The sequence below is a fragment of the Jaculus jaculus genome, chromosome 13, assembly GCF_020740685.1.
Source record: "Jaculus jaculus isolate mJacJac1 chromosome 13, mJacJac1.mat.Y.cur, whole genome shotgun sequence".
Classification (NCBI taxonomy): Eukaryota; Metazoa; Chordata; class Mammalia; order Rodentia; family Dipodidae; genus Jaculus; species Jaculus jaculus.
This window is the reverse complement of record NC_059114.1, coordinates 92,317,311-92,333,760: the sequence shown is the minus strand read 5'-3', so window position 1 is coordinate 92,333,760 and position 16,450 is coordinate 92,317,311. Positions and strand designations below refer to the sequence as shown.

General features: G+C 35.5%; 1 non-coding gene across 1 annotated transcript; it reads left to right on the top strand.

Annotated features, from left to right (window-relative positions):
* The first annotated feature begins 15,383 nt into the window (after positions 1-15,383).
* Positions 15,384-15,492, top strand: LOC123454404. The gene has a single exon (XR_006633366.1).
* Positions 15,493-16,450: the final 958 nt, after the last annotated feature.

Genomic DNA, 16,450 nt, shown 5'->3' with positions numbered 1-16,450 from the left:
TTCAAGTTTATGTTATTCAATTTTATTTATTTATTTGAAAGTGAGTGAGAGAGAATAAGGCAGATAGAAAGACTAAGCATGCCAGGGCCCCTAGCCACTGCAAATGAACTCCAGACATGCACCACCTTGTGCATCTGGCTTTACATGGGTCCTGGGAAATCAAACCTTGATTCTTTGGCTGTGCAGGAAAGCGACTTAATGGCTAACTCATCTCTCCAGCCTTCAAGTTTGTGTTTCTGAAATACTTGTTCCACATTTTATTAGATAAGTTGAATTCTACGTGGGAATGAAGAAGGAGAGCTCTATGAATTAGTAAATATCACATTAATAGGTTCCATAAAGAACTTTTAACAACCACACTCAGCCCTCTGATAAGAGGAAGCAGGCTTCCTTCACATTTCCGCATATTCTGCAGTCTTTAGGGTTTCAGCAGTGTTTCGGTGACTGATGAGGGCAGTGATTCCTTTACAGCCATTCTTTCATCCAGTAGTATATAAATACTCTAAAGTCACTCCTCTTGCATTTTCAACACTGATGGAATTCACATGTTCTTTTTCAAAGGTTGAATTCAATCTGTAAATATTTTAAGATCCTGGCTATTTCATATGATACTTTCTGCCTCTTTAAGCTCCCAATCATGTTAAGTCTGAAAAACGTTGCTGTGATTTCTGTCCGCTTTGATAAATACATTAACAGAACATTTAGACTGGGCAAGACAAAACAATTAACTGGAAAAAAAAGAAAAGGTCTATATGTGCATGGGAATCCTTTAGGAAGATTTTTAATAACTGCAAACTGTGAAAGTTGCTATTTGACTCTGTAAGGCAGTTTCTCAAGCTATACACTTGACAGCTGTGAAGCATGTATCTATAATGTTTGCAAGAACAAAATGTTCTGCCTCAGCTCTCACCACAGTGGAGACAAGATGATTGTCTCCATAATTGACACCATTTTTGTCTGACTAATCATCAAACACTGCAGACTTCCCTTGCTGTCTTGGATAACCACATCTTCATTATCATTAGCATCTTCACGTGGCAGCAGGATGGCGGGTGGGAAAGCTGTCAGAGTGAGCCAGTTACAATTACCAACTCTATTTTAAGGTCATTTCAGATGTGTTCCTAAGGCGTGATATGGATGGTGGTTAATAATTGATGAATACCAAAGGAGTTAAAATTTACATACAGATGGTTTTTTAGGCTAAGGCATTAAATAAGCCAATAAAAGAGAGCAAAACACAGATCACTCCAGTTAAGACATTTCCATTTTTAAAAGCTGTGGCAAACAATTTCTAGATGAAGCATGAAGTATTTCAGGTTTCTCGGGAGATTTTAATTCATACACAGAAGAAAGACTCACTTGAATGAAAGCAAATCATTTTCAATATATACATTGTATCCTGTTATGCAAAAGCTATAGTCAGTACAAAGCCATATATGACTTATACAGAATAAAAATGTCCCAAGCTCCCGTAAAGCCTTAAACCCAAGTCTATATGACTTCCCAGGCCCAACCCCTGATTTTGTGCAAATTTCCCATATGATGTAGTTTTTGTAACTTTATTTTTATTTTTATTATGTGTATGTGTGTGTGTGTGTGTGTGTATGTGAGAGAGAGAGAGAGAGAGAGAGAGACAGGATGGGTACGCCAGAGCCTCTAGCCACTGCAAGCTCCAGAAACATGTGCTACCTCATGCATCTGGTTTATGTGAGTTCTGGAGAGTTGAAACTGGATCCTGAAGTTTTGCAAGCAAGTAACTTAATGGCTGAGCCATCTCTCCACCTCTGATATAGATTTTATAATGGGAACTCATGTCCACTGATGATCTAATATGGTCTTTGTTTTATGGAAATGTACAAGTTAGTTGAAGTCATCTGATGCAACCGTACATTTCTAGTGTATATTTAATTTTATTATTTTTTCTCCCATCTTGGAGATAAGCCTTGTGAAAGCACATATACATAACACAAAATATATACATATGTATATGTGTGTGTATGTGTGTGTGTATATACATATATACATATCTAAACTTTTTTCCTGTATCTCTTGGCAAGCCCTTGGAAAGTCTCTTTCTGTGTATAATAAATAGACCATGTTTGCACTAGGCAGCTTTCTTAACTTGCTTCCTGTCTGCAGAAAGCTGTCAGCTTGCAGTGTACTTTCTAACTTGAACATTCTCAGGCAGTGAAGGGTCCAAGCTGGTGGTGCCTTGGTGAAGTTAATTCTTAATAAAAATTTAGTATTTTTTCTGCAAATTTCTATGTCCAAGAGGGGTAGTAAAATTCTTCTGAAATTTCTCTCTCTCGCCTATTTCTTTGACTATGGAGAAAGGCGTGTGTGGAAATCCCTCAAAGATTTCTGAGCTCTTTGTCCAGTAGAATGTCTGAGGGAAGTGCGTAGGCCTGATTGGGATGCTCTCTTGTTTCCTCACCAACAGTCATTTCCCTTGAGCTTTACCTTAATGGACTCTCCTTGAGAAATTTTTCAAGGCTGAGAAAACTAACTGGAGGTGAGAAGTCCCCTAACTGTGTAGTCGTAAGGAAGCTCGCTTTCTCTGGAATTCTGCTTCTCTTCTTTCTTAGTTCTGTCTTTAGTAACTGATTTTTCTCCTTTCCAGAGGCTGCCTGCCACTCAGAAATTCACGATCCTTCTTATCCAGATAGACAGGCTAGTATGTAAAATTTCAAACCTCTGACATTCCTCACTTTTCCTACAGTTAACCAGGTCTGTTTGTCTTGTTTGAAAATGCCAACAACTTTCTCTTTGGGGGGTTTTCCAGCCATGTTTTCAGCATTCACAACCTTTTCCACTTTTTTTATTTTTTATTGTTCTATTACCTTATCTAGAATGCAGTGTTGCCACTTTAAACACTTGTTATATTGTGGGACACCATTTTCTGTTGTTTATTAACTGTTGTATCACAGACTGCACCCAAATGCAGCTGTGTCTTAAAACAATCATTTTATTCGTTTTAATGAGACAGCTATCCAAGTCAGATGTGTGGAAATGAAGACATCTGCCTTAAGTTAGTCAATATTTTCCAAATCCGCAGTAGCCTGGCTCTAGCACCTGCTCCTTCAGGCTAGCTTTTCTGTCCACATGTGACATAAACTACATAAAAATACTGCATCTCACATGAAAATACCATCTCTAAAATGCTAAAGAGCCAAAGACCTATTAAGATCCAGACTTGAAAACCACATTTTGCTTTGCTGTATTTAATATTTCCTTCATGTCACAAAATCATCCCAGATTTCAGTATGTAAAAGTGGGCTCAATATTTGATGGAAGTGCAAAAAGGTCACATAAATAAAATAGGAGTAAGATACAGAAACAGAAGGGTTATGGAAGTCTTCTTTTATGATATTCTACCACAGTAGAATCCAGTGAATGGATTCAGCTATATTATCTATAGTCTTTGATTCCTATTCACTAAAAATTGTCACTTTCCAGTGGTAGAAATCAAAATTTACAAAACTTGAAGTAGTTCATAAAATACATGCCCAATAACTTAAAGAGTATCATGTCCAATTCCAAAATTATCAGGAAATAATGGACAGATAATGTGTAAGTAAATTAAAAATAAATTCATCTTTTAAATATTTATTTTTGCTTATATTCATTAGGAGAATTTTATTTTGCACAGATTTAGATTTATTTGCTATTCTTCCAATTCACTAATCCTCGTCATAGTTAGGCTCTAACAATTTTGCATTTATGCATCTTTAAGTACCTTATTTTGTTTTTTGTTTTTAAACTAGATTTGCCAAGTTTATTTATTTGTTCATTTATTTATTTGCAAGCAGAGAGAGAGAGAAGAATGTCAGAGACACAGAGAGGGTATAGGTACCATTTTTCATATAAATATAAGAAATAACTTTTAATTTCTTATGGCAAGTTTGTGTAACTTTATAAGGAATAACAGCAATTTCAAGAGCAGCTTGAGTGTGGAATTCTGTCCTCTGAGAATAATAGCAATTAACATTGGCATATTGTAATTACTTGCAAAAGGCCCTCCAAATTGGGCTTGCTGATATTTCATCATAGAAGCAGGGTAGGATTAAACTAATTCTGAGATTCCATTCATGTTATTCTGTACTTTGCCATAACATTTAGTGAATCCTCAGTCTCGCTCTGCCCTCCAAAGTTTGTATTCCACAATAGCCCAGGTGATTTTTAAGGCATATCATTAATTTCATGGCATTAAGTGAAATTAAAACTACTAAGCACAGACTCTGTGATCAAATATGCACTTCCATATGCTGCAGTTCTTCAATGCTCTGCCTTTTCTACTTTACTCTACTCTAGATGCAAACAGCTCTTTACTGATAAGCAAGCACAAAAAGGTGCTTTATAATCTTAGATTCAAGGCCAAATTTCCTTAGGTATACATCTACTTACTTCATTCTGGTCAATTGTCAATTACTTCAAAGACTAGTAATAACAAAATGACAAAAATAAAGCATATATGTTGGTTTGAATACAAAATGTCCCTCTTATGTTTGTGAATACTTAATGCACAGTTGGTAGTGCTTTTCAGCAAGGTTATGAAACCTTTGGGTTATGGAGCCTTACTGGAGGAAGTGTGTCACTGGGGCAGGCCTTGAGCTATTATACCATCCCCGCCTACTCTGATCCCGCTGCTGATGTGAGAATATGATGCTGGTTTTCTGCTCAGTGCCGTGCTTTCCCTTGTAATGGATGTCTCTTCAAAACCATAAACTGGAAATATACTCTTTCCTTCCTTAACCCCACCTACTCTGATCCTGCTGATGATGTGAGAATATGATGCTGGTTTTCTGCTCAGTGCCGTGCTTTCCCTTGTAATGGATGTCTCTTCAAAACCATAAACTGCAAATATACTCTTTCCTTCCTTAAGCTGCTTTTCATCAGATATTCTGTCCCAGACACTAGAAAACAGCTATGAAAATTTACAGAAAATATAAGAACATTTTTTAAATAATCATGTAATTTTGCTCACATAAGAATCTCAAATTAGGACTGGAGAGATGCCTTAGTGGTTAAGGTGTTTGTATGCAAAGCCAAAGTACCCCAGTTTGATTCCCTAAGGCGCATGTAAATCAGATGCAGGTGACAGATGTATCTAGAGTTCGTATACAGTGGCTGGAGGCCCTAGTGTATCCATTCTCTCTCTCAAATAAATAAATGGATGAAATTCAAAAGAAGCTCAAATTAATTATTTAATCAAATGAATCAAAAGTATTTTAATTGCATTTATTTGCACCTTAATTCTTTTGGGTAGTGCAACCTATTGGTAAGAACATGAGAACTGATTGGTTCATGTCTCTATTTTGGCATAATGACTTCCTGTATAAAAATAAACTAGACTCCAAGGACTTGTCAAAAGATGAAAAATTTTCACAGTTTAACGCTATACATCCACAGAAGATTCATGGATAAATCATTCCGTGACACAGTTATGCATGATCATGGTTTGAAATGCACTTCAAAGAAACTGATGGAAGTCAATTTCATATCCTTGTGCTTGAAATTCTTTGTAAATGCCAACCATCATGTAGAATTAGTTATGAGTTTGCTGATTTTGCCATACTCATTAGATTTATTTTGTGCACTTGAAAATAGCTATTGTTTCTGAAAGTTTTATTAAAATATTTAGGAAAGGTCTACATTGTAACTAAAAATTCCCACATATAATAATGCCACCTTATCATCATGATATTCTCAAAAAATATGATGCTATACAAGATTAAATGCAGGGAAAAAAGAACCTTAACTTGCAACACTTGCTCTTTCCACTGAAGCTTCATGATGTTCTGCAATGGAAGGTAATTTTGCATGTTCAATTTTCTACCTATTCCCGGACGTTCGGGTTGAAACTTTTTTTGCCATTAGGAACTGTTACTCTCTGTGGGATCTCTTCAGCTTTGCATGGTGATTTTGGAACCAAATCTGGATTCTATCTTCCTCAAGGTCAATGTTTGAGCTAATTTTTCTCTGATATCAATGCCACAATAGCAGTTGACTCTAAAGACATTTTTCAGTACCTCAACCTATATTGCAGTCAGGTTCACACTGCTGGTAGAAATCACCCAGCCAAGAGCAGCTTGTAGGAAAAAGAGATTTATTTTGGCTTACAGGCTTGCGGGGAAACTCCACGATGTCAGGGGGAATCGATGGCATGAGCAGAGGGTGGACATCACCCCTTGACCCACATAATATGGACAATAGTAACAGGAGAGTGTGCCAAACACTGGCAAGAGGGAGCTGGCTATAACACCCATAAGCCTGTCCCCCAACAATACACTCCCTCCAGAAGGCATTAATTCCCAAATCTCCATCAGCTGAGAACCTAGCACTCAGAAGCTAAGTTTATGGGGGCACCTGACTCAAACTGCCACGACCTGGTCTGGGGTGAAAGCGGTTCTAGGTCTCTGGCCTCTGTACCAATTCAGCTCTCTTTTCAGTGATAGCCTTTCTGAAGCTGAAAATTCAAAAACTTGCAAAAGTTTTTGAAGCTAGTTCTGCCTGCAGCCTCCACTGGGGTGGGGCTGGCGGTCTGCCGCACAAGGAAATGAGGTTTCTCAGAGAAGTTTGGGACGGGTCCACAGGTTGCCATCTTTCTCTGAGGAGCTGCAGGTGTCTAACTAGGGTCTATGGGTTTTCAGTGATAGAACACAGTCCATTCTTCCGTTCCGGTCCTAAGATGCTCTCAATTGAAAAGGAACAGGGAGGGGCTGGAGAGATGGCTTAGTGGTTAAGGTGCTTGCCTGTGAAGCCTAAGGACCCAGGTTCCATTTTCCAGGTCCCACTTAAGCCAGATGCACAAGGTGGCACATGCCTCTGGAGTTCCTTTGCAGTGGCTAGAGTCCCAGGCATGCCCATTCTCTCCCTCTCTCTCCCTCTCTCTCTCTCTCTCTCTCTCTCTCTCTCTCTCTCTCTCTCTCTCTCTCTCTCACACACACACACACACACACACACACACACACACAAATAAATAAAAATGAAAGAATGAAAAAAAAAAAAGGAGCAGGGAAAGGGTTAGCTGAGCATCTTCCTGAAGGCTGGGAGACACCCTCTTGAGGTGGCACAGTGCTTGCTTTTTCTTCTTGCTCCTGCCCACGTGGACCAAAGTATTTTATTATACCAAACATCGTCAGGGTGTTGAAGAAACGGAAATACTCACCTACTTCTACTACTTTGAAAGTCATTTGTCATTCTGTAGTAGTCCGGAATTGAATGCTGCTATTCCACTTTATTCGTATGGTTTAAGGAAATAATAAATGCCCATGTTACCTATGTTAATAATTCTAATATGCCCTTTTCCTTTCCATATATTTAAAGTTTTATCATAAAAATTGAGGTTTTCAACTTACTTCTAATTAGTGAGGTTCTTATACTTAGTCCTAAAATTGAATTTCCTAAATTACTAAGACAATCTTAACCAAGGTAAGTACAATTCCATTTACACAATATTCACAAAGTAGAATAACAAGAACATCCTCATGCTTTTCTGTGGCTACAAAACCTAGACCTGATTGCTGCCTGTTTGTAAATATTATAATTATGTACAACAAAGGAATTTTATAAGCTATCACACTAAGTTTATTTTTGTATCTTATAAAACTACCCTCTATGTATAAAATTATTTATTTCCAAAATGTTTAATAATTTGATGCACAAATGATTATATTTCAATTTATTTTTTGCTTGTTGTAAAGCATAAATTGCTATGAATTGTCTTTGTTAGAAGAATATGACCAATGCTATATTATAAAGAAAGAAAACTGTGTTTTTTAATATTTAATCTACATGTTTGAAATATGTATTGATTTAAAATATTATGTTGGGGCTGGAGAGATGGTTTAGCGCTTGCCTGTGAAGCCTAAGGACCCCAGTTCAAAGCTTGATTTCCCCAGGACCCACATTAGCCAGATACACAAGGGGCGCACACGTCTGGAGTTCATTTAGTGGCAGGAGGCCCTGGCACGCCCATTCTCTCTCCCTCTCTCTCTCTCTCTCTCTCTCTCTCTCTGTCTCTGCCTCTTCTTCTCTCTGTCTGTTGCTCTCAAATAAATAAAAAAATAAACAGAAATAAAAATTAAAACATTATGTTGAGTAGATATACAAATCCAAAGATCTACCAAAAATATGTAATAACATGCCAATAGCAGTGTAGTCTCCATAATGGAAATATATGCAAAATAAAGAATTAATTCTAGACTAAAAAAGGAATAAATAAATTGTGAGATGGTTACATAAACAGTGTAGTAGAGAAAAATAACTGATTTCTTGATGACAATGCATTATTACATTTTATATTTTCAGAAAATGTCTCTCATATATATACATATACATATATATGTATTTGCCTTTCTCTCCCTCTTCTCTCTCTCAAATAAATAATTAAATAAATAATATACAAATAATATACATCACATAAAATTTTGAGTAAAATGCAAGTCAAAGTTTGAATATATGGTATTATTCAATTACTATTTCCATTTATAGTGTGTAAACATGTAAATGTATATATTATTAATGAAAACAAATGTATGGAATTATTAAAAAGTAAGAGCAATTACACAGATTATGGAAAATACCTACTGTATGAGAGAACCAAGGGGCGGTGTTGGGGCTGTAGTTTCCGTGGTAACGGCAGCTGGAAGAAAATGTCAGGAACAGTTTCAGCAGACTTGTGCTCATTAAGATGCATCAAGATCAAGAGTAGGGTCAAGGACAGATGGGGATTTCTGTCACCTCCCCTACTTCTCTATTTGGAGTCAATATTTTGAGAAGTAGACCACAAGCATAAAGATAAACTAGAAAAATAAATTTTATCCAAGTAATGAGTTCCATTTGTCCCAAGATATTTAACATTTTTTAAAAGTAGAAAAATAGGTACTTTGACAATAGGTACTTAGATGCATAAATACCAACTTTAATATGGAATATGTAATAAAAATTAATTTTATGTATGCAAAGAATTCCTGTATTGGTTCCATACCTCATAAGGTAATTGCTAGCTTTACTGGAAAGACTTATAAAAGTGTCACCAGAAACTATAAACATTATTTAGTTACTTTGTTTCCATTTACTTAGATACAGCAAGGACAAAATAAACTATATCCAGTAAGTAAACTGATATATAAACAATTTATTTATTCTTCAGTTCCTACTTTTCTTAGGTATCTTTCCTACATTTAATTAAGAATCACATTTATATTGATCATGCATCTACATTTGTAAAACTTGGGGGAACGCAGATTAACTGCCAAAGCGTTACCCCATATCCAGCTAGCATTCTGCTGCCGACTTCACACTAACTTGTCAATTTGACACAAGTCAAGTGTATTATTCCCAGTTTCATAATTCAAACAGTGCGGTGATTTTAAAAATGCAATTTTAAAGTGTGGAGCATAATGTTCAACAACACGTGGATTTTCAAAGAAATAAACCAAAGATAGATCAGTATGGCAGTAAATGAAAGTCAGTGGTGGAAAAGAAAAAAAAAGGTTATTTACATGAGAGACACTTGAAGATATCACAAAAAGATAAAAGGATAGATGAGAACAAAAAAGAGGATGAGGAGAACATTGTTACTTATAAAGCTCACTTTTATAATACATGGAAGACACAAAAAGTAACAGAAAAATCTTCACACAGTTTTTGGAGCCATGAAAGAACACAGGCCAAGGCTGGTGGGTGAGTCACAGTGAGTGACTCATACAGCTGCTAGGAGACATTCCAGGTGCTCTGGACCAAGGACATAGGGAATTGAATGTGTTCACTCAATTAGAGCTGACGGAGGCAGAACATAGAAACTCGGTGAAACAAAATTGTTACAAGGACAAATCTTATGAAAAACACGTTATTGCTCAATACTCTTTTCCAATTATTCCAATTCCTTTTCATGAGCTCGAGGGAATTTAATGCAATAAAGTAAAATTATTTTAAACTTTGGCTATTTGTATCTATAAGACTTATGTAGCTGTATCATGACCTTTGAGAATCCAACTTAGAGAATCTTAGAGAATGATTTTAGACAAATATATAGCTTAATTTACAAAAATGGTAAGCAACTGAAAAATTCACAAGTTTTTAAAAGAATAATGTAGAGGACTAAATCTGTTTCCTTTTGTAATATAGTAACATGCATTGTTAATATTTCCAAAGACATTTTGAAAGCTAATCACTTGTATAATTTAACTGAAATGTCATAAAAAAGAAACAGAAACTTGATTTAGTAAAGTGTGTAGTTGACTAAATTTAAAATGCTTGGAATTTTAAACATACTATTGGATTCTATTAAAAAAAATCACTAAGTTAGAAGCTGGGCGTGGTGATGCATGCCTTTAATCCCAGCACTGGGAGGCAGAGGTAGGAGAATCACCATGAGTTGGAGGCCACCCTAATATTACATAGTGAATTCTAGCTCAGGTCAGCCTGGACTAAAGTGAAACCCTACCTTGAACCCCCCCCCCCACAAAAAAAATCACTAAATTAGAAGACTTCACCAAAAGTTGCTTAGAAGAATGAAATAAAAAGAACTGTAGTTTGCTAATAATAATAAATGTGTACAAAATATCTAAGATTTTCAGGATATATAGAAATAAATATAGCTATAAATACAGTGTAGATATGTGTAAAGGTAGATAAATATCTAGATAATCACATCTACAATCTGAAGGTACAAATAGGTTTACTTAGAAATAGCTTATAAGTAATTATGCTTGTGTTTAACTTGCATGCTTACAGGTTACCTAGTGAATTTAGTTTGAGATAGTTATCCACACAATGATCTAAAAACATCAGGATCTTTCAGTTATTTGGGGAATTAGCCTTAAAAGTCTTTAAATATTAAGAGGAAATAAATAGCTGTGAAATTTCAGAGTGATTTTAATTTACATTATCCTGGTGGTTAAAGATCTTGGACATCTTTTTAAATGATTTGTTGGTCACTCATAGTTCTTCTGAGTACTGTCTGTTTATTTCATTAACCCATTTATGGACTGGCAGGGTTTCTTTGCTATTTTATTGCTTAACTTTGCAGCTCTTTATATATTCTAGATTAACCCCTTGTCTGAGGTATAACTGGCAAAGATTTTTTTCTCATTCTGTAGGCTATTTCTTCACTGTGATGATAGTTTCTTTTGCCTTATACAAACTTTAACTTTATGAAGCTCTATTTTTATTGTTGGGATTGTTTTCTATGATATTTAATTATAATTATTTTTTAAAAAATCATTTATTTATTTGCAAGCACAGAGAGAGAAAGAGAAAAGGGGGTAGAGGGAGGGAGAGAGAACCAGGGTCTCCGGTCACTACAAACAATCTCCACATGCATGTGCCACTTTGTGAATCTGGCCTTATGTGGGTACTAGGGAATTAAATCTGGGTTGTTAGGCTTTGCAGTCAAGTGCCTTAACCCTTGACCAATCCTCCAGCCCCTATAATTAATTTTTCACAAGTTCTTACTTGTCTACCGTCAGCTAAAACTTACAGTTAGTGAGGAAGGAACCTTCTCTTGCTTATCTTTCTGTTCCTATATGTATAAGATATTGATTAGATTTACAAAAACATTTACTGAATGAATAGGAAGTCTTAGACATTTGAAAATCAAAGACAGAAATCAAGCACTACCATTCATGCATGAACGAATGGAAAATATAAGAACCTATAGAGCTCCTAGCCAGGGAACAGTCTCTATATAACCATATTCATTTGCAAGTTAATATGATTGCACACAACTAATTAATTTATTAACCTGTGTAAAACATTAGCACAGAGATGAAAGACTAATACAAGGGGATTAAAGTGTCACTACAGACTCACTGTGGGAATGTTCCATGATCATAGAATCAAACTTACATATCTAGGCCCAATGTAATCATTTATATGTTTGACTAATATTTTCTAGTAAACGTCATAGATTTTGAGCTAATAAAAATGATGAATGAGGTTAATATATTATTAATTTTTAATTAAACATAATTATCATATTCTGTAAAGAACAGAAAAAACACATTCTTTTGCCCTAGGTTAAACTAGCTGAAAATTTTAAATTACGTTAAGTATTGGCAGAGTTGATTGACATGTAGCTTTATGAATGTGGATGATTGTGTGTGTGTGTCTGTGTGTGTGTGTGTGTGTGTGTGTGACTGTTTATGTGTATTTCTGTAAGTATGCCTGCGCCATAGCATATATGTGGAGAGCTGAAGATAACTTTGGGTGTCAATCCTCACTTCCCACCTCTCATTGTTCACTACTGCATTTGCTAAACTAGCTGTTCTGTGGGTTTTCAGGTGAATCTTGTGTTTCTGCCTTCTTTTTTGTGCTATGCACTGGGATTACAGATGATATTGCTATAGTGTCCACCTCTAATTGAGACATGGGAATCTGAACTTGGGTGCATATGCTTCAGTGGCAAGTGTTTTATCCACTGAGGCATCTCTCCAGCTCCTTATTGTGGATGTCCTAAAATAGGATAAAAACCTTTTTAAAAAAATTTTTTTGTTCACTTTATTTATTTGAGAGAGACAGACACAGAGAGAAAGACAGATACAGAGAGAGAGAGAGAGAGAGAGAGAGAGAGAGAGAGAGAGAGAAAATGGGCACACCAGGGCTTCCAGCCACTGCAATCGAACTCCAGACACATGCACCCCCTTGTGCATCTGGCTAACGTGGGTCCTGGGGAATTGAGCCTAGAACTAGGGACCTTAGGCTTCACAGGCAAGCACTTAACTGCTAAGCCATCTCTCCAGCCCTCAAAACCTTTTGATAGATAAACAGTCATTTTGGGACTAGGGTCAAAAACAAGCCATTTGATGAGTGTACCCTTGAAAATGCATGTATACAAGGGGTAGAAAGGCTCGAAGGCTCAGCTGCACTGCAGTCTGTCAGTCCCTTCACTGAGCTGGCAATAATACATGCTTTCCAAAGAATCACTTCTCTCTGACATAACTGGAAGCTGCATGCATAATGAGAAATAAGCAACACTCAAAGCATCACAACCATTTGCTTTGTGTAGTTTAAAAATAAGGAGATTAAACTTTTAGAACCATTCATCAGCTTGTTTTTGAAGTCGTTTTCAGTCTAACTGAATGAAAGAATTAATGCATGATAGCAGTAAGGACAAATTTTACATGGTTTCTTTTGTTTAATCTTATCACTTTCTTGATGCATTAACAGAAATTTCCTTTTATGTTAAAGCGAAATGGCCTGCATATTGAGGCTTTTCTCTAGTGAATGAGAGAAAAAGTAAGCTTTTCTAGGAAGTGGATAATAGCACTGCACTTCATTTGGCCTTGCATGTCTTACAGGCATTGCATGTCATGTTTCAGGCACTTACTTAAATATTCTGCATCTCTTCATAGCCACCACATTGAAACCCTGAGGGCTAGGAATTAATTACACTCTGCAAAATTTCTAAGTCCATTTCCACCTAACACTTCATTCTTTCTTCTATGTGAAACTCACCTGCCAGATCCTCACACAGCTGGCTCAGTCCACTACACCTACTGGGCTCTCAAACACCAGGTTCAGCCCATTGCACCTGCCCAAGCCCTCACACACACTTCCATCACACCTTCCAGGTCCTCACATAACTGGCTCAGTCCATTACATTTTTCAAGGACCTCATACAGCTCAATCCATCATACCTGCCTTTTCCTCACTCAGCCAGCTCAGTCCATCTTTCATTGAGTCCTTTATTCAACATGCTTCTCAATGACTTGTGCTTCAAAAAATAATGAAAATAAGAGACAAAAATCACACAACAAAGCCGTCCATTGATTGATCTTACCTTTTGAAACAAAGTCTTCATTTCTGCACTAATCACTGATAGTTTTGTTGTTGTTGTTTCTATGAATTTTAGGCTTAGTTTGCTTCTCTTTACTAGTTCCCCAAGAGAAAACATTAAGCAAGGTAGGTGAAATTTATTTTCTTGGATTATTGATTTTGATTTTGTTCTGAGATAGAGCCATGCTATGGAGTTGAGGTGGACCTCAGAACTGGCCTCAGTTTCTCAAGTGACTGAATTCTAGGCATGTATCAGGCAAGATCTTTCTGTTTTACATAGGTCTTTTTTCTTATAACACTCTCTTTTAATACAGCTTTGGCTGTTTCTTAGGGGTTTTATCATATTGTGCTTCCATTTTCATTGGTTTCAAGAAAATTTTTAATTTCTTTTTTGATTACCTCACTGATTCATTCTCCACTAAATAACATGCATGAAGTCTTCATGAATGGGATACATATGTTCTGAAAGTTATTTTATTTCCCATATTATTCATTTGCAGTTAGAGAAGTGATATAATATGATAGTACTTTAATTCATTAGTCAAGACATATGTACTCTCTCAAAAGCAAGAAAAAAAGTGTACTGAAAGTTTTGCTATGATAAAAGATAATGCCCCCATTTAAACTAATAAATTAGTATCATATGATGTAGGAACATTCTGGAACAGCACATTACCTATTAACATTCAATATGTTTACATTGTACGCATCAGTTAGGTATTGCTTTAAAAAATCTTTCTCAGCCACTCAATAAGCATGGCTAGAGAAGTTATATCACTGGATTCTGCCTTATTTTGTTAAGAGAGAGAAGATACCTTTCATGCATGTGTATGTGCACATATATGTACCTATTGTCTGTGTGTTTAGTTTACATTATTTTCTGCCATCTTTTAATCCTACTAGAATGTCAGCCCCATAGAAAGAGGTCCTAGCTGACTAATAGATCATTTCATGTGGGTCAGTGTAGAAAGGACTTAGTGAATGCTGATGGAAAGAATAAAATATGATATAAAATTGAAGCTTGAAAGGCTTCATTTTGAATATGGCCGAATTTTAAAAATGAATCAATAATTACTTATAAACAATATTTTCAGCATTCATATACTCATGAAAAAAGCATATCACATTATAATATAATCATGAAAATAAAGAAGAAAAACAAAATGACAAAAGCAAATAGCATCACTCTTCAACAGTTATCCCTGAAATTTTTTTCTGCATTTGCAAATGACCATATGTGTCCTGGATCTGACTGTCTCCCTGGGTAGAATTCACCTCCTAATTGCTTTGTGTCCTTGTACACACTGTGTAGCTTTTCTGGTTAAGCATTTAGATTTTCCTCTTATGTTAGTTTCTAGTGGTGCAACTATTGATACCAAAATAAACATTGCAAAATGTATCATAAGAAACCTATACTTAATAGCTACTTAATATGTTTTTCCTATCATTATTGTTCCCAGAGGCATCCACATCTATGTTATATCATGGTACAATAAATGGGATTATATACTATACACATATCTTTTCAGGACTATGCTTGGAACAATTTGCTCAAAATAACAAAAGTAATGGAGCAAATTTTTTAAGTCTTACATAGTAAAACAACTAAATTTGGCAAAGCAACAATACATAGTCATACACATAAAACAGATGGTTCCTACTGACATGGTTTGTATATTTACCAGATTTTCTATGATGGTCCCATACATTTAAAAATAATTAAATTTTGTGTTAACAAACATAAATACTTTCAAAGGGTATATAGCATATTTTTTTTAATCTGCTGAATTAGAAGAATGCTTGCAATTGGCTGTAGATAGGAGTAGGCAGATAAAGAAATTAATATTGCTTGTCTTTCTCCACCTGACTAATGCCAGTGACAAGAGAACTGGGTGATTCTGACCTCAGGGAATGAAATAGTTCTGCATGAAGAAAAATGAAAAACATAAAAAGATGAATGCTCACAGTAACTATTTCACAGTGTTAATTTTGTGATTACATTACATTTATGTCCACCATATGCATTATCCTGAATGGAGAAGCCTGGGATACAGTACTTATATATAGCTTTAAAAGTTAACAGCCATAATTCTGGGCAGTGATCATAATTAATCTGTAATCTCACTGTAGTGAGAACAAATCAATCCTCAAATTATACTGATTTCCTCTTTCAATTAGGCAACATGACATTACAAAAAGGGTTTAAATCATGAAAAAATTAAGACACTTGAAAATTATAACCAATTGTTAATACACAGTTATTGAACTTTGTTCTAATATTTAAACATCAAAGCTGTTACAGTGATGTTTATCCATGTTATTTCTGAAATATGCTTGGTTAATAACCTATTATTTATGAATATAATTTTCTAGAGTTACTACTTAAAGAAATGATAATGTAATATTAAAATTTAATTTTACATATACTTCATAAACTATAATTTTAGTGATTGTAACTCAGTAGCACATGTGCATAGCTGGCAGCCCTGTGAAATTAGCAGGCCTTTGACCACTACATTCATTTCATATTGTGCATTTACTATACAAGCTAGCAAATAGTTTTCAGAAGTTATTGCTACTTAAGAAAGCTTAGGCAACTATCTAAAGAGTTAATAACTACACAAGTCTTACTCAAAATTACAAAATGTCTGAAAAAGTTAGCTGTCAA